Genomic DNA, 26,759 nt, shown 5'->3' on the forward strand with positions numbered 1-26,759 from the left:
TATAAGTATATATAAACCATCGTCTAGTGTAACACAGAAGCTGTAATAAACTGGTATAAGTATATATAAACCATCGTCTAGTGTAACACAGAAGCTGTAATAAACTGGTATAAGTATATATAAACCATCGTCTAGTGTAACACAGAAGCTGTAATAAACTGGTATAAGTATATATATAAAACCATCGTCTAGTGTAACACAGAAGTTGTAATAAACTGGTATAAGTATATATAAACCATCGTCTAGTGTAACACAGAAGCTGTAATAAACTGGTATAAGTATATATAAACCATCGTCTAGTGTAACACAGAAGCTGTAATAAACTGGTATAAGTATATATAAACCATCGTCTAGTCACAGAAGCTGTAATAAACTGGTATAAGTATATATAAACCATCGTCTAGTGTAACACAGAAGCTGTAATAAACTGGTATAAGTATATATAAACCATCGTCTAGTGTAACACAGAAGCTGTAATAAACTGGTATAAGTATATATAAACCATCGTCTAGTGTAACACAGAAGCTGTAATAAACTGGTATAAGTATATATAAACCATCGTCTAGTGTAACACAGAAGCTGTAATAAACTGGTATAAGTATATATAAACCATCGTCTAGTGTAACACAGAAGCTGTAATAAACTGGTATAAGTATATATAAACCATCGTCTAGTGTAACACAGAAGCTGTAATAAACTGGTATAAGTATATATAAACCATCGTCTAGTGTAACACAGAAGCTGTAATAAACTGGTATAAGTATATATAAACCATCGTCTAGTGTAACACAGAAGTTGTAATAAACTGGTATAAGTATATATAAACCATCGTCTAGTGTAACACAGAAGCTGTAATAAACTGGTATAAGTATATATAAACCATCGTCTAGTGTAACACAGAAGCTGTAATAAACTGGTATAAGTATATATAAACCATCGTCTAGTGTAACACAGAAGCTGTAATAAACTGGTATAAGTATATATAAACCATCGTCTAGTGTAACACAGAAGCTGTAATAAACTGGTATAAGTATATATAAACCATCGTCTAGTGTAACACAGAAGCTGTAATAAACTGGTATAAGTATATATAAACCATCGTCTAGTGTAACACAGAAGCTGTAATAAACTGGTATAAGTATATATAAACCATCGTCTAGTGTAACACAGAAGCTGTAATAAACTGGTATAAGTATATATAAACCATCGTCTAGTGTAACACAGAAGCTGTAATAAACTGGTATAAGTATATATAAACCATCGTCTAGTGTAACACAGAAGTTGTAATAAACTGGTATAAGTATATATAAACCATCGTCTAGTGTAACACAGAAGCTGTAATAAACTGGTATAAGTATATATAAACCATCGTCTAGTGTAACACAGAAGCTGTAATAAACTGGTATAAGTATATATAAACCATCGTCTAGTGTAACACAGAAGCTGTAATAAACTGGTATAAGTATATATAAACCATCGTCTAGTGTAACACAGAAGCTGTAATAAACTGGTATAAGTATATATAAACCATCGTCTAGTGTAACACAGAAGCTGTAATAAACTGGTATAAGTATATATAAACCATCGTCTAGTGTAACACAGAAGCTGTAATAAACTGGTATAAGTATATATAAACCATCGTCTAGTGTAACACAGAAGCTGTAATAAACTGGTATAAGTATATATAAACCATCGTCTAGTGTAACACAGAAGCTGTAATAAACTGGTATAAGTATATATAAACCATCGTCTAGTGTAACACAGAAGCTGTAATAAACTGGTATAAGTATATATAAACCATCGTCTAGTGTAACACAGAAGCTGTAATAAACTGGTATAAGTATATATAAACCATCGTCTAGTGTAACACAGAAGCTGTAATAAACTGGTATAAGTATATATAAACCATCGTCTAGTGTAACACAGAAGTTGTAATAAACTGGTATAAGTATATATAAACCATCGTCTAGTGTAACACAGAAGCTGTAATAAACTGGTATAAGTATATATAAACCATCGTCTAGTGTAACACAGAAGCTGTAATAAACTGGTATAAGTATATATAAACCATCGTCTAGTGTAACACAGAAGCTGTAATAAACTGGTATAAGTATATATAAACCATCGTCTAGTGTAACACAGAAGCTGTAATAAACTGGTATAAGTATATATAAACCATCGTCTAGTGTAACACAGAAGCTGTAATAAACTGGTATAAGTATATATAAACCATCGTCTAGTGTAACACAGAAGTTGTAATAAACTGGTATAAGTATATATAAACCATCGTCTAGTGTAACACAGAAGCAATAAACTGAAGTATATATAAACCATCGTGTAATAATAAACTGGTATAAGTATATATAAACCATCGTCTAGTGTAACACAGAAGCTGTAATAAACTGGTATAAGTATATATAAACCATCGTCTAGTGTAACACAGAAGCTGTAATAAACTGGTATAAGTATATATAAACCATCGTCTAGTGTAACACAGAAGCTGTAATAAACTGGTATAAGTATATATAAACCATCGTCTAGTGTAACACAGAAGCTGTAATAAACTGGTATAAGTATATATAAACCATCGTCTAGTGTAACACAGAAGCTGTAATAAACTGGTATAAGTATATATAAACCATCGTCTAGTGTAACACAGAAGCTGTAATAAACTGGTATAAGTATATATAAACCATCGTCTAGTGTAACACAGAAGCTGTAATAAACTGGTATAAGTATATATAAACCATCGTCTAGTGTAACACAGAAGCTGTAATAAACTGGTATAAGTATATATAAACCATCGTCTAGTGTAACACAGAAGCTGTAATAAACTGGTATAAGTATATATAAACCATCGTCTAGTGTAACACAGAAGCTGTAATAAACTGGTATAAGTATATATAAACCATCGTCTAGTGTAACACAGAAGTTGTAATAAACTGGTATAAGTATATATAAACCATCGTCTAGTGTAACACAGAAGCTGTAATAAACTGGTATAAGTATATATAAACCATCGTCTAGTGTAACACAGAAGCTGTAATAAACTGGTATAAGTATATATAAACCATCGTCTAGTGTAACACAGAAGTTGTAATAAACTGGTATAAGTATATATAAACCATCGTCTAGTGTAACACAGAAGTTGTAATAAACTGGTATAAGTATATATAAACCATCGTCTAGTGTAACACAGAAGCTGTAATAAACTGGTATAAGTATATATAAACCATCGTCTAGTGTAACACAGAAGCTGTAATAAACTGGTATAAGTATATATAAACCATCGTCTAGTGTAACACAGAAGCTGTAATAAACTGGTATAATATAAACCATCGTCTAGTGTAACACAGAAGCTGTAATAAACTGGTATAAGTATATATAAACCATCGTCTAGTGTAACACAGAAGCTGTAATAAACTGGTATAAGTATATATAAACCATCGTCTAGTGTAACACAGAAGCTGTAATAAACTGGTATAAGTATATATAAACCATCGTCTAGTGTAACACAGAAGCTGTAATAAACTGGTATAAGTATATATAAACCATCGTCTAGTGTAACACAGAAGCTGTAATAAACTGGTATAAGTATATATAAACCATCGTCTAGTGTAACACAGAAGCTGTAATAAACTGGTATAAGTATATATAAACCATCGTCTAGTGTAACACAGAAGCTGTAATAAACTGGTATAAGTATATATAAACCATCGTCTAGTGTAACACAGAAGCTGTAATAAACTGGTATAAGTATATATAAACCATCGTCTAGTGTAACACAGAAGCTGTAATAAACTGGTATAAGTATATATAAACCATCGTCTAGTGTAACACAGAAGCTGTAATAAACTGGTATAAGTATATATAAACCATCGTCTAGTGTAACACAGAAGCTGTAATAAACTGGTATAAGTATATATAAACCATCGTCTAGTGTAACACAGAAGCTGTAATAAACTGGTATAAGTATATATAAACCATCGTCTAGTGTAACACAGAAGCTGTAATAAACTGGTATAAGTATATATAAACCATCGTCTAGTGTAACACAGAAGCTGTAATAAACTGGTATAAGTATATATAAACCATCGTCTAGTGTAACACAGAAGCTGTAATAAACTGGTATAAGTATATATAAACCATCGTCTAGTGTAACACAGAAGCTGTAATAAACTGGTATAAGTATATATAAACCATCGTCTAGTGTAACACAGAAGCTGTAATAAACTGGTATAAGTATATATAAACCATCGTCTAGTGTAACACAGAAGTTGTAATAAACTGGTATAAGTATATATAAACCATCGTCTAGTGTAACACAGAAGCTGTAATAAACTGGTATAAGTATATATAAACCATCGTCTAGTGTAACACAGAAGCTGTAATAAACTGGTATAAGTATATATAAACCATCGTCTAGTGTAACACAGAAGCTGTAATAAACTGGTATAAGTATATATAAACCATCGTCTAGTGTAACACAGAAGCTGTAATAAACTGGTATAAGTATATATAAACCATCGTCTAGTGTAACACAGAAGTTGTAATAAACTGGTATAAGTATATATAAACCATCGTCTAGTGTAACACAGAAGCTGTAATAAACTGGTATAAGTATATATAAACCATCGTCTAGTGTAACACAGAAGCTGTAATAAACTGGTATAAGTATATATAAACCATCGTCTAGTGTAACACAGAAGCTGTAATAAACTGGTATAAGTATATATAAACCATCGTCTAGTGTAACACAGAAGCTGTAATAAACTGGTATAAGTATATATAAACCATCGTCTAGTGTAACACAGAAGCTGTAATAAACTGGTATAAGTATATATAAACCATCGTCTAGTGTAACACAGAAGCTGTAATAAACTGGTATAAGTATATATAAACCATCGTCTAGTGTAACACAGAAGCTGTAATAAACTGGTATAAGTATATATAAACCATCGTCTAGTGTAACACAGAAGCTGTAATAAACTGGTATAAGTATATATAAACCATCGTCTAGTGTAACACAGAAGTTGTAATAAACTGGTATAAGTATATATAAACCATCGTCTAGTGTAACACAGAAGCTGTAATAAACTGGTATAAGTATATATAAACCATCGTCTAGTGTAACACAGAAGCTGTAATAAACTGGTATAAGTATATATAAACCATCGTCTAGTGTAACACAGAAGCTGTAATAAACTGGTATAAGTATATATAAACCATCGTCTAGTGTAACACAGAAGCTGTAATAAACTGGTATAAGTATATATAAACCATCGTCTAGTGTAACACAGAAGCTGTAATAAACTGGTATAAGTATATATAAACCATCGTCTAGTGTAACACAGAAGCTGTAATAAACTGGTATAAGTATATATAAACCATCGTCTAGTGTAACACAGAAGCTGTAATAAACTGGTATAAGTATATATAAACCATCGTCTAGTGTAACACAGAAGCTGTAATAAACTGGTATAAGTATATATAAACCATCGTCTAGTGTAACACAGAAGCTGTAATAAACTGGTATAAGTATATATAAACCATCGTCTAGTGTAACACAGAAGCTGTAATAAACTGGTATAAGTATATATAAACCATCGTCTAGTGTAACACAGAAGCTGTAATAAACTGGTATAAGTATATATAAACCATCGTCTAGTGTAACACAGAAGTTGTAATAAACTGGTATAAGTATATATAAACCATCGTCTAGTGTAACACAGAAGTTGTAATAAACTGGTATAAGTATATATAAACCATCGTCTAGTGTAACACAGAAGCTGTAATAAACTGGTATAAGTATATATAAACCATCGTCTAGTGTAACACAGAAGCTGTAATAAACTGGTATAAGTATATATAAACCATCGTCTAGTGTAACACAGAAGTTGTAATAAACTGGTATAAGTATATATAAACCATCGTCTAGTGTAACACAGAAGCTGTAATAAACTGGTATAAGTATATATAAACCATCGTCTAGTGTAACACAGAAGTTGTAATAAACTGGTATAAGTATATATAAACCATCGTCTAGTGTAACACAGAAGCTGTAATAAACTGGTATAAGTATATATAAACCATCGTCTAGTGTAACACAGAAGCTGTAATAAACTGGTATAAGTATATATAAACCATCGTCTAGTGTAACACAGAAGCTGTAATAAACTGGTATAAGTATATATAAACCATCGTCTAGTGTAACACAGAAGTTGTAATAAACTGGTATAAGTATATATAAACCATCGTCTAGTGTAATAAACTGGTATAATAAACTGGTAATATAAACCATCGTCTAGTGTAACACAGAAGTTGTAATAAACTGGTATAAGTATATATAAACCATCGTCTAGTGTAACACAGAAGCTGTAATAAACTGGTATAAGTATATATAAACCATCGTCTAGTGTAACACAGAAGCTGTAATAAACTGGTATAAGTATATATAAACCATCGTCTAGTGTAACACAGAAGCTGTAATAAACTGGTATAAGTATATATAAACCATCGTCTAGTGTAACACAGAAGCTGTAATAAACTGGTATAAGTATATATAAACCATCGTCTAGTGTAACACAGAAGTTGTAATAAACTGGTATAAGTATATATAAACCATCGTCTAGTGTAACACAGAAGCTGTAATAAACTGGTATAAGTATATATAAACCATCGTCTAGTGTAACACAGAAGCTGTAATAAACTGGTATAAGTATATATAAACCATCGTCTAGTGTAACACAGAAGTTGTAATAAACTGGTATAAGTATATATAAACCATCGTCTAGTGTAACACAGAAGCTGTAATAAACTGGTATAAGTATATATAAACCATCGTCTAGTGTAACACAGAAGCTGTAATAAACTGGTATAAGTATATATAAACCATCGTCTAGTGTAACACAGAAGCTGTAATAAACTGGTATAAGTATATATAAACCATCGTCTAGTGTAACACAGAAGCTGTAATAAACTAGTATAATTACATATAAACCATCGTCTAGTGTAACACAGAAGCTGTAATAAACTGGTATAAGTATATATAAACCATCGTCTAGTGTAACACAGAAGCTGTAATAAACTGGTATAAGTATATATAAACCATCGTCTAGTGTAACACAGAAGCTGTAATAAACTGGTATAAGTATATATAAACCATCGTCTAGTGTAACACAGAAGCTGTAATAAACTGGTATAAGTATATATAAACCATCGTCTAGTGTAACACAGAAGTTGTAATAAACTGGTATAAGTATATATAAACCATCGTCTAGTGTAACACAGAAGCTGTAATAAACTGGTATAAGTATATATAAACCATCGTCTAGTGTAACACAGAAGCTGTAATAAACTGGTATAAGTATATATAAACCATCGTCTAGTGTAACACAGAAGCTGTAATAAACTGGTATAAGTATATATAAACCATCGTCTAGTGTAACACAGAAGTTGTAATAAACTGGTATAAGTATATATAAACCATCGTCTAGTGTAACACAGAAGCTGTAATAAACTGGTATAAGTATATATAAACCATCGTCTAGTGTAACACAGAAGCTGTAATAAACTGGTATAAGTATATATAAACCATCGTCTAGTGTAACACAGAAGTTGTAATAAACTGGTATAAGTATATATAAACCATCGTCTAGTGTAACACAGAAGCTGTAATAAACTGGTATAAGTATATATAAACCATCGTCTAGTGTAACACAGAAGCTGTAATAAACTGGTATAAGTATATATAAACCATCGTCTAGTGTAACACAGAAGCTGTAATAAACTGGTATAAGTATATATAAACCATCGTCTAGTGTAACACAGAAGCTGTAATAAACTGGTATAAGTATATATAAACCATCGTCTAGTGTAACACAGAAGTTGTAATAAACTGGTATAAGTATATATAAACCATCGTCTAGTGTAACACAGAAGCTGTAATAAACTGGTATAAGTATATATAAACCATCGTCTAGTGTAACACAGAAGCTGTAATAAACTGGTATAAGTATATATAAACCATCGTCTAGTGTAACACAGAAGCTGTAATAAACTGGTATAAGTATATATAAACCATCGTCTAGTGTAACACAGAAGCTGTAATAAACTGGTATAAGTATATATAAACCATCGTCTAGTGTAACACAGAAGCTGTAATAAACTGGTATAAGTATATATAAACCATCGTCTAGTGTAACACAGAAGCTGTAATAAACTGGTATAAGTATATATAAACCATCGTCTAGTGTAACACAGAAGCTGTAATAAACTGGTATAAGTATATATAAACCATCGTCTAGTGTAACACAGAAGTTGTAATAAACTGGTATAAGTATATATAAACCATCGTCTAGTGTAACACAGAAGCTGTAATAAACTGGTATAAGTATATATAAACCATCGTCTAGTGTAACACAGAAGCTGTAATAAACTGGTATAAGTATATATAAACCATCGTCTAGTGTAACACAGAAGCTGTAATAAACTGGTATAAGTATATATAAACCATCGTCTAGTGTAACACAGAAGCTGTAATAAACTGGTATAAGTATATATAAACCATCGTCTAGTGTAACACAGAAGCTGTAATAAACTGGTATAAGTATATATAAACCATCGTCTAGTGTAACACAGAAGCTGTAATAAACTGGTATAAGTATATATAAACCATCGTCTAGTGTAACACAGAAGCTGTAATAAACTGGTATAAGTATATATAAACCATCGTCTAGTGTAACACAGAAGCTGTAATAAACTGGTATAAGTATATATAAACCATCGTCTAGTGTAACACAGAAGCTGTAATAAACTGGTATAAGTATATATAAACCATCGTCTAGTGTAACACAGAAGCTGTAATAAACTGGTATAAGTATATATAAACCATCGTCTAGTGTAACACAGAAGTTGTAATAAACTGGTATAAGTATATATAAACCATCGTCTAGTGTAACACAGAAGCTGTAATAAACTGGTATAAGTATATATAAACCATCGTCTAGTGTAACACAGAAGCTGTAATAAACTGGTATAAGTATATATAAACCATCGTCTAGTGTAACACAGAAGCTGTAATAAACTGGTATAAGTATATATAAACCATCGTCTAGTGTAACACAGAAGCTGTAATAAACTGGTATAAGTATATATAAACCATCGTCTAGTGTAACACAGAAGTTGTAATAAACTGGTATAAGTATATATAAACCATCGTCTAGTGTAACACAGAAGTTGTAATAAACTGGTATAAGTATATATAAACCATCGTCTAGTGTAACACAGAAGCTGTAATAAACTGGTATAAGTATATATAAACCATCGTCTAGTGTAACACAGAAGCTGTAATAAACTGGTATAAGTATATATAAACCATCGTCTAGTGTAACACAGAAGTTGTAATAAACTGGTATAAGTATATATAAACCATCGTCTAGTGTAACACAGAAGCTGTAATAAACTGGTATAAGTATATATAAACCATCGTCTAGTGTAACACAGAAGCTGTAATAAACTGGTATAAGTATATATAAACCATCGTCTAGTGTAACACAGAAGCTGTAATAAACTGGTATAAGTATATATAAACCATCGTCTAGTGTAACACAGAAGCTGTAATAAACTGGTATAAGTATATATAAACCATCGTCTAGTGTAACACAGAAGCTGTAATAAACTGGTATAAGTATATATAAACCATCGTCTAGTGTAACACAGAAGCTGTAATAAACTGGTATAAGTATATATAAACCATCGTCTAGTGTAACACAGAAGCTGTAATAAACTGGTATAAGTATATATAAACCATCGTCTAGTGTAACACAGAAGCTGTAATAAACTGGTATAAGTATATATAAACCATCGTCTAGTGTAACACAGAAGCTGTAATAAACTGGTATAAGTATATATAAACCATCGTCTAGTGTAACACAGAAGTAATGTAATAAACTGGTATAAGTATATATAAACCATCGTCTAGTGTAACACAGAAGCTGTAATAAACTGGTATAAGTATATATAAACCATCGTCTAGTGTAACACAGAAGCTGTAATAAACTGGTATAAGTATATATAAACCATCGTCTAGTGTAACACAGAAGCTGTAATAAACTGGTATAAGTATATATAAACCATCGTCTAGTGTAACACAGAAGCTGTAATAAACTGGTATAAGTATATATAAACCATCGTCTAGTGTAACACAGAAGCTGTAATAAACTGGTATAAGTATATATAAACCATCGTCTAGTGTAACACAGAAGCTGTAATAAACTGGTATAAGTATATATAAACCATCGTCTAGTGTAACACAGAAGCTGTAATAAACTGGTATAAGTATATATAAACCATCGTCTAGTGTAACACAGAAGCTGTAATAAACTGGTATAAGTATATATAAACCATCGTCTAGTGTAACACAGAAGTTGTAATAAACTGGTATAAGTATATATAAACCATCGTCTAGTGTAACACAGAAGCTGTAATAAACTGGTATAAGTATATATAAACCATCGTCTAGTGTAACACAGAAGCTGTAATAAACTGGTATAAGTATATATAAACCATCGTCTAGTGTAACACAGAAGCTGTAATAAACTGGTATAAGTATATATAAACCATCGTCTAGTGTAACACAGAAGCTGTAATAAACTGGTATAAGTATATATAAACCATCGTCTAGTGTAACACAGAAGCTGTAATAAACTGGTATAAGTATATATAAACCATCGTCTAGTGTAACACAGAAGCTGTAATAAACTGGTATAAGTATATATAAACCATCGTCTAGTGTAACACAGAAGCTGTAATAAACTGGTATAAGTATATATAAACCATCGTCTAGTGTAACACAGAAGCTGTAATAAACTGGTATAAGTATATATAAACCATCGTCTAGTGTAACACAGAAGCTGTAATAAACTGGTATAAGTATATATAAACCATCGTCTAGTGTAACACAGAAGCTGTAATAAACTGGTATAAGTATATATAAACCATCGTCTAGTGTAACACAGAAGTTGTAATAAACTGGTATAAGTATATATAAACCATCGTCTAGTGTAACACAGAAGTTGTAATAAACTGGTATAAGTATATATAAACCATCGTCTAGTGTAACACAGAAGCTGTAATAAACTGGTATAAGTATATATAAACCATCGTCTAGTGTAACACAGAAGCTGTAATAAACTGGTATAAGTATATATAAACCATCGTCTAGTGTAACACAGAAGCTGTAATAAACTGGTATAAGTATATATAAACCATCGTCTAGTGTAACACAGAAGCTGTAATAAACTGGTATAAGTATATATAAACCATCGTCTAGTGTAACACAGAAGTTGTAATAAACTGGTATAAGTATATATAAACCATCGTCTAGTGTAACACAGAAGCTGTAATAAACTGGTATAAGTATATATAAACCATCGTCTAGTGTAACACAGAAGCTGTAATAAACTGGTATAAGTATATATAAACCATCGTCTAGTGTAACACAGAAGCTGTAATAAACTGGTATAAGTATATATAAACCATCGTCTAGTGTAACACAGAAGCTGTAATAAACTGGTATAAGTATATATAAACCATCGTCTAGTGTAACACAGAAGCTGTAATAAACTGGTATAAGTATATATAAACCATCGTCTAGTGTAACACAGAAGCTGTAATAAACTGGTATAAGTATATATAAACCATCGTCTAGTGTAACACAGAAGTTGTAATAAACTGGTATAAGTATATATAAACCATCGTCTAGTGTAACACAGAAGTTGTAATAAACTGGTATAAGTATATATAAACCATCGTCTAGTGTAACACAGAAGCTGTAATAAACTGGTATAAGTATATATAAACCATCGTCTAGTGTAACACAGAAGCTGTAATAAACTGGTATAAGTATATATAAACCATCGTCTAGTGTAACACAGAAGTTGTAATAAACTGGTATAAGTATATATAAACCATCGTCTAGTGTAACACAGAAGCTGTAATAAACTGGTATAAGTATATATAAACCATCGTCTAGTGTAACACAGAAGCTGTAATAAACTGGTATAAGTATATATAAACCATCGTCTAGTGTAACACAGAAGCTGTAATAAACTGGTATAAGTATATATAAACCATCGTCTAGTGTAACACAGAAGCTGTAATAAACTGGTATAAGTATATATAAACCATCGTCTAGTGTAACACAGAAGCTGTAATAAACTGGTATAAGTATATATAAACCATCGTCTAGTGTAACACAGAAGCTGTAATAAACTGGTATAAGTATATATAAACCATCGTCTAGTGTAACACAGAAGTTGTAATAAACTGGTATAAGTATATATAAACCATCGTCTAGTGTAACACAGAAGCTGTAATAAACTGGTATAAGTATATATAAACCATCGTCTAGTGTAACACAGAAGCTGTAATAAACTGGTATAAGTATATATAAACCATCGTCTAGTGTAACACAGAAGTTGTAATAAACTGGTATAAGTATATATAAACCATCGTCTAGTGTAACACAGAAGCTGTAATAAACTGGTATAAGTATATATAAACCATCGTCTAGTGTAACACAGAAGCTGTAATAAACTGGTATAAGTATATATAAACCATCGTCTAGTGTAACACAGAAGCTGTAATAAACTGGTATAAGTATATATAAACCATCGTCTAGTGTAACACAGAAGCTGTAATAAACTGGTATAAGTATATATAAACCATCGTCTAGTGTAACACAGAAGTTGTAATAAACTGGTATAAGTATATATAAACCATCGTCTAGTGTAACACAGAAGCTGTAATAAACTGGTATAAGTATATATAAACCATCGTCTAGTGTAACACAGAAGCTGTAATAAACTGGTATAAGTATATATAAACCATCGTCTAGTGTAACACAGAAGCTGTAATAAACTGGTATAAGTATATATAAACCATCGTCTAGTGTAACACAGAAGTTGTAATAAACTGGTATAAGTATATATAAACCATCGTCTAGTGTAACACAGAAGCTGTAATAAACTGGTATAAGTATATATAAACCATCGTCTAGTGTAACACAGAAGCTGTAATAAACTGGTATAAGTATATATAAACCATCGTCTAGTGTAACACAGAAGCTGTAATAAACTGGTATAAGTATATATAAACCATCGTCTAGTGTAACACAGAAGTTGTAATAAACTGGTATAAGTATATATAAACCATCGTCTAGTGTAACACAGAAGTTGTAATAAACTGGTATAAGTATATATAAACCATCGTCTAGTGTAACACAGAAGCTGTAATAAACTGGTATAAGTATATATAAACCATCGTCTAGTGTAACACAGAAGCTGTAATAAACTGGTATAAGTATATATAAACCATCGTCTAGTGTAACACAGAAGTTGTAATAAACTGGTATAAGTATATATAAACCATCGTCTAGTGTAACACAGAAGCTGTAATAAACTGGTATAAGTATATATAAACCATCGTCTAGTGTAACACAGAAGCTGTAATAAACTGGTATAAGTATATATAAACCATCGTCTAGTGTAACACAGAAGCTGTAATAAACTGGTATAAGTATATATAAACCATCGTCTAGTGTAACACAGAAGTTGTAATAAACTGGTATAAGTATATATAAACCATCGTCTAGTGTAACACAGAAGCTGTAATAAACTGGTATAAGTATATATAAACCATCGTCTAGTGTAACACAGAAGCTGTAATAAACTGGTATAAGTATATATAAACCATCGTCTAGTGTAACACAGAAGCTGTAATAAACTGGTATAAGTATATATAAACCATCGTCTAGTGTAACACAGAAGCTGTAATAAACTGGTATAAGTATATATAAACCATCGTCTAGTGTAACACAGAAGCTGTAATAAACTGGTATAAGTATATATAAACCATCGTCTAGTGTAACACAGAAGCTGTAATAAACTGGTATAAGTATATATAAACCATCGTCTAGTGTAACACAGAAGTTGTAATAAACTGGTATAAGTATATATAAACCATCGTCTAGTGTAACACAGAAGCTGTAATAAACTGGTATAAGTATATATAAACCATCGTCTAGTGTAACACAGAAGCTGTAATAAACTGGTATAAGTATATATAAACCATCGTCTAGTGTAACACAGAAGCTGTAATAAACTGGTATAAGTATATATAAACCATCGTCTAGTGTAACACAGAAGTTGTAATAAACTGGTATAAGTATATATAAACCATCGTCTAGTGTAACACAGAAGCTGTAATAAACTGGTATAAGTATATATAAACCATCGTCTAGTGTAACACAGAAGCTGTAATAAACTGGTATAAGTATATATAAACCATCGTCTAGTGTAACACAGAAGCTGTAATAAACTGGTATAAGTATATATAAACCATCGTCTAGTGTAACACAGAAGTCTGTAATAAACTGGTATAAGTATATATAAACCATCGTCTAGTGTAACACAGAAGCTGTAATAAACTGGTATAAGTATATATAAACCATCGTCTAGTGTAACACAGAAGCTGTAATAAACTGGTATAAGTATATATAAACCATCGTCTAGTGTAACACAGAAGTTGTAATAAACTGGTATAAGTATATATAAACCATCGTCTAGTGTAACACAGAAGCTGTAATAAACTGGTATAAGTATATATAAACCATCGTCTAGTGTAACACAGAAGCTGTAATAAACTGGTATAAGTATATATAAACCATCGTCTAGTGTAACACAGAAGCTGTAATAAACTGGTATAAGTATATATAAACCATCGTCTAGTGTAACACAGAAGCTGTAATAAACTGGTATAATATATAAACCATCGTATATATAAACCATCGTCTAGTGTAACACAGAAGTTGTAATAAACTGGTATAAGTATATATAAACCATCGTCTAGTGTAACACAGAAGCTGTAATAAACTGGTATAAGTATATATAAACCATCGTCTAGTGTAACACAGAAGCTGTAATAAACTGGTATAAGTATATATAAACCATCGTCTAGTGTAACACAGAAGCTGTAATAAACTGGTATAAGTATATATAAACCATCGTCTAGTGTAACACAGAAGCTGTAATAAACTGGTATAAGTATATATAAACCATCGTCTAGTGTAACACAGAAGCTGTAATAAACTGGTATAAGTATATATAAACCATCGTCTAGTGTAACACAGAAGCTGTAATAAACTGGTATAAGTATATATAAACCATCGTCTAGTGTAACACAGAAGCTGTAATAAACTGGTATAAGTATATATAAACCATCGTCTAGTGTAACACAGAAGCTGTAATAAACTGGTATAAGTATATATAAACCATCGTCTAGTGTAACACAGAAGTTGTAATAAACTGGTATAAGTATATATAAACCATCGTCTAGTGTAACACAGAAGCTGTAATAAACTGGTATAAGTATATATAAACCATCGTCTAGTGTAACACAGAAGTTGTAATAAACTGGTATAAGTATATATAAACCATCGTCTAGTGTAACACAGAAGTTGTAATAAACTGGTATAAGTATATATAAACCATCGTCTAGTGTAACACAGAAGCTGTAATAAACTGGTATAAGTATATATAAACCATCGTCTAGTGTAACACAGAAGCTGTAATAAACTGGTATAAGTATATATAAACCATCGTCTAGTGTAACACAGAAGCTGTAATAAACTGGTATAAGTATATATAAACCATCGTCTAGTGTAACACAGAAGTTGTAATAAACTGGTATAAGTATATATAAACCATCGTCTAGTGTAACACAGAAGCTGTAATAAACTGGTATAAGTATATATAAACCATCGTCTAGTGTAACACAGAAGTTGTAATAAACTGGTATAAGTATATATAAACCATCGTCTAGTGTAACACAGAAGTTGTAATAAACTGGTATAAGTATATATAAACCATCGTCTAGTGTAACACAGAAGCTGTAATAAACTGGTATAAGTATATATAAACCATCGTCTAGTGTAACACAGAAGCTGTAATAAACTGGTATAAGTATATATAAACCATCGTCTAGTGTAACACAGAAGCTGTAATAAACTGGTATAAGTATATATAAACCATCGTCTAGTGTAACACAGAAGCTGTAATAAACTGGTATAAGTATATATAAACCATCGTCTAGTGTAACACAGAAGTTGTAATAAACTGGTATAAGTATATATAAACCATCGTCTAGTGTAACACAGAAGCTGTAATAAACTGGTATAAGTATATATAAACCATCGTCTAGTGTAACACAGAAGCTGTAATAAACTGGTATAAGTATATATAAACCATCGTCTAGTGTAACACAGAAGCTGTAATAAACTGGTATAAGTATATATAAACCATCGTCTAGTGTAACACAGAAGTTGTAATAAACTGGTATAAGTATATATAAACCATCGTCTAGTGTAACACAGAAGCTGTAATAAACTGGTATAAGTATATATAAACCATCGTCTAGTGTAACACAGAAGCTGTAATAAACTGGTATAAGTATATATAAACCATCGTCTAGTGTAACACAGAAGCTGTAATAAACTGGTATAAGTATATATAAACCATCGTCTAGTGTAACACAGAAGCTGTAATAAACTGGTATAAGTATATATAAACCATCGTCTAGTGTAACACAGAAGTTGTAATAAACTGGTATAAGTATATATAAACCATCGTCTAGTGTAACACAGAAGCTGTAATAAACTGGTATAAGTATATATAAACCATCGTCTAGTGTAACACAGAAGCTGTAATAAACTGGTATAAGTATATATAAACCATCGTCTAGTGTAACACAGAAGTTGTAATAAACTGGTATAAGTATATATAAACCATCGTCTAGTGTAACACAGAAGTTGTAATAAACTGGTATAAGTATATATAAACCATCGTCTAGTGTAACACAGAAGCTGTAATAAACTGGTATAAGTATATATAAACCATCGTCTAGTGTAACACAGAAGCTGTAATAAACTGGTATAAGTATATATAAACCATCGTCTAGTGTAACACAGAAGCTGTAATAAACTGGTATAAGTATATATAAACCATCGTCTAGTGTAACACAGAAGCTGTAATAAACTGGTATAAGTATATATAAACCATCGTCTAGTGTAACACAGAAGTTGTAATAAACTGGTATAAGTATATATAAACCATCGTCTAGTGTAACACAGAAGCTGTAATAAACTGGTATAAGTATATATAAACCATCGTCTAGTGTAACACAGAAGCTGTAATAAACTGGTATAAGTATATATAAACCATCGTCTAGTGTAACACAGAAGTTGTAATAAACTGGTATAAGTATATATAAACCATCGTCTAGTGTAACACAGAAGTTGTAATAAACTGGTATAAGTATATATAAACCATCGTCTAGTGTAACACAGAAGCTGTAATAAACTGGTATAAGTATATATAAACCATCGTCTAGTGTAACACAGAAGCTGTAATAAACTGGTATAAGTATATATAAACCATCGTCTAGTGTAACACAGAAGTTGTAATAAACTGGTATAAGTATATATAAACCATCGTCTAGTGTAACACAGAAGCTGTAATAAACTGGTATAAGTATATATAAACCATCGTCTAGTGTAACACAGAAGCTGTAATAAACTGGTATAAGTATATATAAACCATCGTCTAGTGTAACACAGAAGCTGTAATAAACTGGTATAAGTATATATAAACCATCGTCTAGTGTAACACAGAAGCTGTAATAAACTGGTATAAGTATATATAAACCATCGTCTAGTGTAACACAGAAGCTGTAATAAACTGGTATAAGTATATATAAACACAGAAGTTGTAATAAACGTCTAGTCGTAACACAGAAGCTGTAATAAACTGGTATAAGTATATATAAACCATCGTCTAGTGTAACACAGAAGTTGTAATAAACTGGTATAAGTATATATAAACCATCGTCTAGTGTAACACAGAAGCTGTAATAAACTGGTATAAGTATATATAAACCATCGTCTAGTGTAACACAGAAGCTGTAATAAACTGGTATAAGTATATATAAACCATCGTCTAGTGTAACACAGAAGCTGTAATAAACTGGTATAAGTATATATAAACCATCGTCTAGTGTAACACAGAAGCTGTAATAAACTGGTATAAGTATATATAAACCATCGTCTAGTGTAACACAGAAGTTGTAATAAACTGGTATAAGTATATATAAACCATCGTCTAGTGTAACACAGAAGCTGTAATAAACTGGTATAAGTATATATAAACCATCGTCTAGTGTAACACAGAAGCTGTAATAAACTGGTATAAGTATATATAAACCATCGTCTAGTGTAACACAGAAGTTGTAATAAACTGGTATAAGTATATATAAACCATCGTCTAGTGTAACACAGAAGCTGTAATAAACTGGTATAAGTATATATAAACCATCGTCTAGTGTAACACAGAAGTTGTAATAAACTGGTATAAGTATATATAAACCATCGTCTAGTGTAACACAGAAGTTGTAATAAACTGGTATAAGTATATATAAACCATCGTCTAGTGTAACACAGAAGTTGTAATAAACTGGTATAAGTATATATAAACCATCGTCTAGTGTAACACAGAAGCTGTAATAAACTGGTATAAGTATATATAAACCATCGTCTAGTGTAACACAGAAGTTGTAATAAACTGGTATAAGTATATATAAACCATCGTCTAGTGTAACACAGAAGTTGTAATAAACTGGTATAAGTATATATAAACCATCGTCTAGTGTAACACAGAAGCTGTAATAAACTGGTATAAGTATATATAAACCATCGTCTAGTGTAACACAGAAGTTGTAATAAACTGGTATAAGTATATATAAACCATCGTCTAGTGTAACACAGAAGCTGTAATAAACTGGTATAAGTATATATAAACCATCGTCTAGTGTAACACAGAAGCTGTAATAAACTGGTATAAGTATATATAAACCATCGTCTAGTGTAACACAGAAGCTGTAATAAACTGGTATAAGTATATATAAACCATCGTCTAGTGTAACACAGAAGCTGTAATAAACTGGTATAAGTATATATAAACCATCGTCTAGTGTAACACAGAAGTTGTAATAAACTGGTATAAGTATATATAAACCATCGTCTAGTGTAACACAGAAGCTGTAATAAACTGGTATAAGTATATATAAACCATCGTCTAGTGTAACACAGAAGCTGTAATAAACTGGTATAAGTATATATAAACCATCGTCTAGTGTAACACAGAAGTTGTAATAAACTGGTATAAGTATATATAAACCATCGTCTAGTGTAACACAGAAGCTGTAATAAACTGGTATAAGTATATATAAACCATCGTCTAGTGTAACACAGAAGTTGTAATAAACTGGTATAAGTATATATAAACCATCGTCTAGTGTAACACAGAAGTTGTAATAAACTGGTATAAGTATATATAAACCATCGTCTAGTGTAACACAGAAGTTGTAATAAACTGGTATAAGTATATATAAACCATCGTCTAGTGTAACACAGAAGTTGTAATAAACTGGTATAAGTATATATAAACCATCGTCTAGTGTAACACAGAAGCTGTAATAAACTGGTATAAGTATATATAAACCATCGTCTAGTGTAACACAGAAGTTGTAATAAACTGGTATAAGTATATATAAACCATCGTCTAGTGTAACACAGAAGCTGTAATAAACTGGTATAAGTATATATAAACCATCGTCTAGTGTAACACAGAAGTTGTAATAAACTGGTATAAGTATATATAAACCATCGTCTAGTGTAACACAGAAGTTGTAATAAACTGGTATAAGTATATATAAACCATCGTCTAGTGTAACACAGAAGTTGTAATAAACTGGTATAAGTATATATAAACCATCGTCTAGTGTAACACAGAAGTTGTAATAAACTGGTATAAGTATATATAAACCATCGTCTAGTGTAACACAGAAGCTGTAATAAACTGGTATAAGTATATATAAACCATCGTCTAGTGTAACACAGAAGTTGTAATAAACTGGTATAAGTATATATAAACCATCGTCTAGTGTAACACAGAAGTTGTAATAAACTGGTATAAGTATATATAAACCATCGTCTAGTGTAACACAGAAGTTGTAATAAACTGGTATAAGTATATATAAACTATCGTCTAGTGTAACACAGAAGCTGTAATAAACTGGTATAAGTATATATAAACCATCGTCTAGTGTAACACAGAAGCTGTAATAAACTGGTATAAGTATATATAAACTATCGTCTAGTGTAACACAGAAGCTGTAATAAACTGGTATAAGTATATATAAACCATCGTCTAGTGTAACACAGAAGTTGTAATAAACTGGTAAAAGTATATATAAACCAACGTCCACTCTAACGCAAAAGTTTTGATAAGCTTGTATAACTGTATAAACATCGTCTACTGTGACACAGAAGTTGTGATAAAATGGTGTAACTATATATAAACATCGTCTACTGTGACACAGAAGTTGTGATAAACAGTTATAAGTATGTATACGCCATCGTCTGGTTTAAGACATTAATAAAGTAGTATAAATATGTATACTCATAACACAGAATGAATCTGATAAATCACTACAGGTCGAACATAACTGGTATAAAATAATACATTTTATGTGCTGTATTATTGAAGAAACTGACAACAACGAATCTCAATTTTTCCAGAGTTGAATGTCTTCCATTTTTTATACCCAGAATACTTCGAACTGTAACGTCAGGGAGAAGAGAATGTACTGGATGGACCATTAAAAAGTCATCAGTAGTAGATAGATTTGGTTTGAACTAAATCAGAGTGAAAACAAACGACTTTTTACGATTACGAAAATTACTCGTTTTTTTCTTAGATTTATCCGGACGTGACATTATGTTTGATTAAAATCGAAGACAAGTTTTGTTCAGCTAACCTGCGTACTCAAAACAATAAAAGTCTTTTCTCAAAGTAAAAGGTTCCACAACGTTCTGTGAAACGTTTTCCATGTGCTTACTTACACTCGTGTCGAAACGTGAAAGGCAAATTCACATTATTTTATATGTAAGTTTAGGAGCAAACAGAGAAACAGTTGCTTATTTAAGAACAATATGCACAAACGACCTTAAACTTTCATAAATTAAATAAATAGTAAAGTTATTATTATCACAAAACAGGCTATCTTGGCTACAGTATTTTAAAACTGAATTAAAGAAGGGACAACTTCAACTTCTTGTGGTTACAGATTCGGAGTTTCACAATTTTCTTTTCCTTAAGGCCCGGCATGGCCAGGTGGGTTAAGGCGTGCGACTCGTAATCTGAGGGTCGCGGGTTCGAATCCCCGTCTCGCCAAACATGCTCGCCCTTTCAGCCGTGGGGGCGTTATAATGTGACGGTGAATCCCACTATTCGTTGGTAAAAATAGTAGCACAAGAGTTGGCGGTGGGTGGTGATGACTAACTGCCTTCCCTCTAGTCTTACACTGCTAAATTAGGGACGGCTAGCACAGATAGCCCTCGAGTAGCTTTGTGCGAAATTAAAAAACAAACAAACATCTTTTTCTTAACTTAGGCGTCCATATAAGATATATTTTTATTAAATAGGAAACACTACAAGCAGTAGAATAGAAGAAAAACACTTTTCAGAAACCCTTATTTGGCTATTCTTTTCCCCAAAGAAAATATACTCGAGTCTTTATGTTAATGTTAAAATTTAAGGCAGATTTCATTAAGTTAAGACAAACACAAAATTAAAACATCACATAATGTTTTGTTGAATGCCTTTCAAATGCTTATTTACTCACAGTAGAGATACACATCAAAACCAATCCACATTTTTATGTTTTAACTGACGAAAGAAAAATCGTATGTACATCTTAAAACTGGTTGTATATTACAATAACCGAAATACCTTTTGATTTCCTAGAAAGACTTAAAATATCAGTACAAAGTTATTACTGGTATCCAGAGTTAGAGCAAATTGTTCTAACTGAAATGATTAGAAACAAGTTATCGTATTAAGCCTCTTCTTCAGAATCACCAGAGGAGAGAATTAATCATAACAGTAGTCGAATAGTTTCATTACTATTCTGAACTAGACTTACCAAGAAATACAATTACTTCAATATGTTTTATTTCGGGTCATACTCGAACACCACAAGCTGGTGTTTTCCACCATATTTACCTGATATCTTGCTCTTCAAAGCCAACTTATTGTCTATTTTAATACTTAGCTTTCAAGTAGCAAGCTAATAGTAATAAAAGAGATATTCTCCCCACTGCTATAATTCAGTGTTTTCTATTTGTTATAAGAAATATAATCTTTAGTATATTTCTGGTCTCTGTGGTTGGTTCTCAAGACCAAAATCTAGTCTGGAAGATGTCCCTGGTCTCTTTGTGGTAGATTCCCAAGACCAAGGCCTATGATGTGATACACCGTTACTTTAAATTATAATACACTGTTCCTTGATGATGTGATACACTCTTTTTTATAATATAATACACTGTTTCTTTATGGTGTAATATACTATTTCTTTATATTATAATACACTGTTCATTTATGTTACAATACACTGTTTCTTTATGGTGTAATATACTATTTCTTTATATTATAATACACTGTTCTTTTATGTTACAATACACTGTTTCTTTATGGTGTAATATACTATTTCTTTATATTATAATACACTGTTCTTTTATGTTACAATACACTGTTTCTTTATGTTACAACATACTATTTTTCACAGTATAATACAGTTTTATTTTATTGTATAATATAGTTTCTTTATGTTGCATCACATCATTTCCTTCATGTTACATCACACTGATACTTTATGTTACATCACACTATTTCTTAATGTTACATCACATCATTTCCTTTATGTTACATCACACTGCTACTTTATGTTACATCACACTATTTCTTTATGTTACATCTCATCATTTCCTTTATGTTACATCACATCATTTCCTTTATGTTACATCACATCATTTCCTTTATGTTACATCACACTGCTCCTATATGTTACATCACACTATTTCTTTATGTTACATCACATCATTTCCTTTATGTTACATCACACTGTTCTTTTATGTTACATCACACTATTTCTTTATGCAACATCACATCATTTCCTTTATGTTACATCACACTGTTACTTTATGTTACATCACGTCATTTCTTTTATGTTACATCACACTGTTCCTTTATGTTACATCACACTATTTCTTTATGTTACATCACATCATTTCCTTTATGTTACATCACACTATTTCTTTATGTTACATCACATCATTTCCTTTATGTTACATCACACTATTTCTTTATGGTACATCACACTGTTCCTTTTAGTTACATCACACTGTTTTTTTCTGTTATATAACACTATTTCTTTATGCTACATCACATCATTTCCGTTATGTACATCACACTGTTTCGTTATGTTACATCACAATATTTTATGTTACATACACTATTTCCTTTATGTTACATCACACTATTTTTTCTGTTACATCACACTATTTCTTTATGTAACATCACACTATTTTTTTCTGTTACATCACACAGTTCCTTTATGTTACATCACACTATTTCTTTATGTTACATCACATCATTTCCTTTATGTTACATCACACTGTTTCTTTATGTTACATCACACTATTTTCTTTATGTTACATCACACTGTTTCTTTATGTTACATCACATCATTTCCTTTATGTTACATAACACTGTTTCTTTATGTTACGTCACACTATTTCTTTATCTTACATCAGATCATTTTCTTTATGTTCCATCACATCATTTCCTTTATGTTTCATCACACTGTTCCTTTATGTTACATCACACTGTTTCTTTATGTTACATCACACTATTTCTTAATGTTACATCACATCATTTCCTTTATGTTACATCACACTATTTCTTTATGCTACATCACATCATTTACTTTATGTTACATCACACTGTTCCTATATGTTACATCACACTATTTCTTTATGTTACATCACATCATTTCCTTTATGTTACATCACACTGTTCCTTTATGTTACATCACACTATTTCTTAATGTTACATCACATCATTTCCTTTATGTTACATCACACTGTTTCTTTATGTTACATCACGTCATTTCTTTTATGTTACATCACACTGTTCCTTTATGTTACATCACACTATTTCTTTATGTTACTTCACATCATATCCTTTATGTTACATCACACTATTTCTTTATGGTACATCACATCATTTCCTTTATGTTTCATCACACTGTTCCTTTATGTTACATCACACTGTTTCTTTATGTTACATCACACTATTTCTTAATGTTACATCACATCATTTCCTTTATGTTACATCACACTATTTCTTTATGTTACATCACATCATTTCCTTTATGTTACATCACACTGTTCCTTTATGTTACATCACACTATTTCTTAATGTTACATCACATCATTTCCTTTATGTTACATCACACTGTTTCTTTATGTTACATCACGTCATTTCTTTTATGTTACATCACACTGTTCCTTTATGTTACATCACACTATTTCTTAATGTTACATCACATCATTTCCTTTATGTTACATCACACTATTTCTTTATGCTACATCACATCATTTACTTTATGTTACATCACACTGTTCCTATATGTTACATCACACTATTTCTTTATGTTACATCACATCATTTCCTTTATGTTACATCACACTGTTCCTTTATGTTACATCACACTATTTCTTAATGTTACATCACATCATTTCCTTTATGTTACATCACATTGTTTCTTTATGTTACATCACGTCATTTCTTTTATGTTACATCACACTGTTCCTTTATGTTACATCACGCTATTTCTTTATGTTACTTCACATCATATCCTTTATGTTACATCACACTATTTCTTTATGGTACATCACACTATTTCTTTATGGTACATCACACTGTTCCTTTATGTTACATCACACTGTTTCTTTCTGTTATATCACACTATTTCTTTATGCTACATCATATCATTTCCGTTATGTACATCACACTGTTTCGTTATGTTACATCACACTATTTTTATGTTACATTACACTATTTCCTTTATGTTACATCACACTGTTTTTTTATGTTACATCACACTATTTCTTTATGTTACATCACATCATTTCCTTTATGTTACATCACACTGTTCCTTTATGTTACATCACACTATTTCTTTATGTTACATCACATCATTTCTTTTATGTTACATCACACTATTTTTTTCTGTTACATCACACTATTTCTTTATGTTACATCACATCATTTACTTTATGTTACATCACACTATTTATTTATGTTACATCACATCATTTCCTTTATGTTACATCACACTGTTTCTTTATGTTACATCACATAATTTCCTTTATGCTACATCACACGGTTTATTTATGTTATTTATGTTACATCACACTATTTCTTTATGTTACATCACATCATTTCCTTTATGTTACATCACACTGTTCCTTTATGTTACATCACACTATTTCTTTATGTTACATCACACTGTTCCTTTATGTTACATCACACTGTTTCTTTATGTTACATCACACTATTTCTTAATGTTACATCACATCATTTCCTTCATGTTACATCACACTGTTTCTTTATGTTACATCACACTATTTCTTAATGTTACATCACATCATTTCCTTCATGTTACATCACACTGTTTCTTTATGTTACATCACATCATTTCCTTTATGTTACATCACACTGTTTCTTTATGTTACATCACATCATTTCCTTTATGTTACATCACACTGTTTCTTTATGTTACATCACACTATTTCTTTATGTTACATCACATCATTTCCTTCATGTTACATCACACTGTTTCTTTATGTTACATCACATCATTTCCTTCATGTTACATCACACTGTTTCTTTATGTTACTTCACATCATATCCTTTATGTTACATCACACTATTTCTTTATGGTACATCACATCATTTCCTTTATGTTTCATCACACTGTTCCTTTATGTTACATCACACTGTTTCTTTATGTTACATCACACTATTTCTTAATGTTACATCACATCATTTCCTTTATGTTACATCACACTATTTCTTTATGCTACATCACATCATTTACTTTATGTTACATCACACTGTTCCTATATGTTACATCACACTATTTCTTTATGTTACATCACATCATTTCCTTTATGTTACATCACACTGTTCCTTTATGTTACATCACACTATTTCTTAATGTTACATCACATCATTTCCTTTATGTTACATCACACTGTTTCTTTATGTTACATCACGTCATTTCTTTTATGTTACATCACACTGTTCCTTTATGTTACATCACACTATTTCTTAATGTTACATCACATCATTTCCTTTATGTTACATCACACTATTTCTTTATGCTACATCACATCATTTACTTTATGTTACATCACACTGTTCCTATATGTTACATCACACTATTTCTTTATGTTACATCACACTATTTCTTAATGTTACATCACATCATTTCCTTTATGTTACATCACACTGTTTCTTAATGTTACATCACATCATTTCCTTTATGTTACATCACACTGTTTCTTTATGTTACATCACGTCATTTCTTTTATGTTACATCACACTGTTCCTTTATGTTACATCACACTATTTCTTTATGTTACTTCACATCATATCCTTTATGTTACATCACACTATTTCTTTATGGTACATCACACTATTTCTTTATGGTACATCACACTGTTCCTTTATGTTACA

This window comes from Tachypleus tridentatus, chromosome 11, assembly GCF_004210375.1.
Source record: "Tachypleus tridentatus isolate NWPU-2018 chromosome 11, ASM421037v1, whole genome shotgun sequence".
Taxonomy (NCBI): Eukaryota; Metazoa; Arthropoda; class Merostomata; order Xiphosura; family Limulidae; genus Tachypleus; species Tachypleus tridentatus.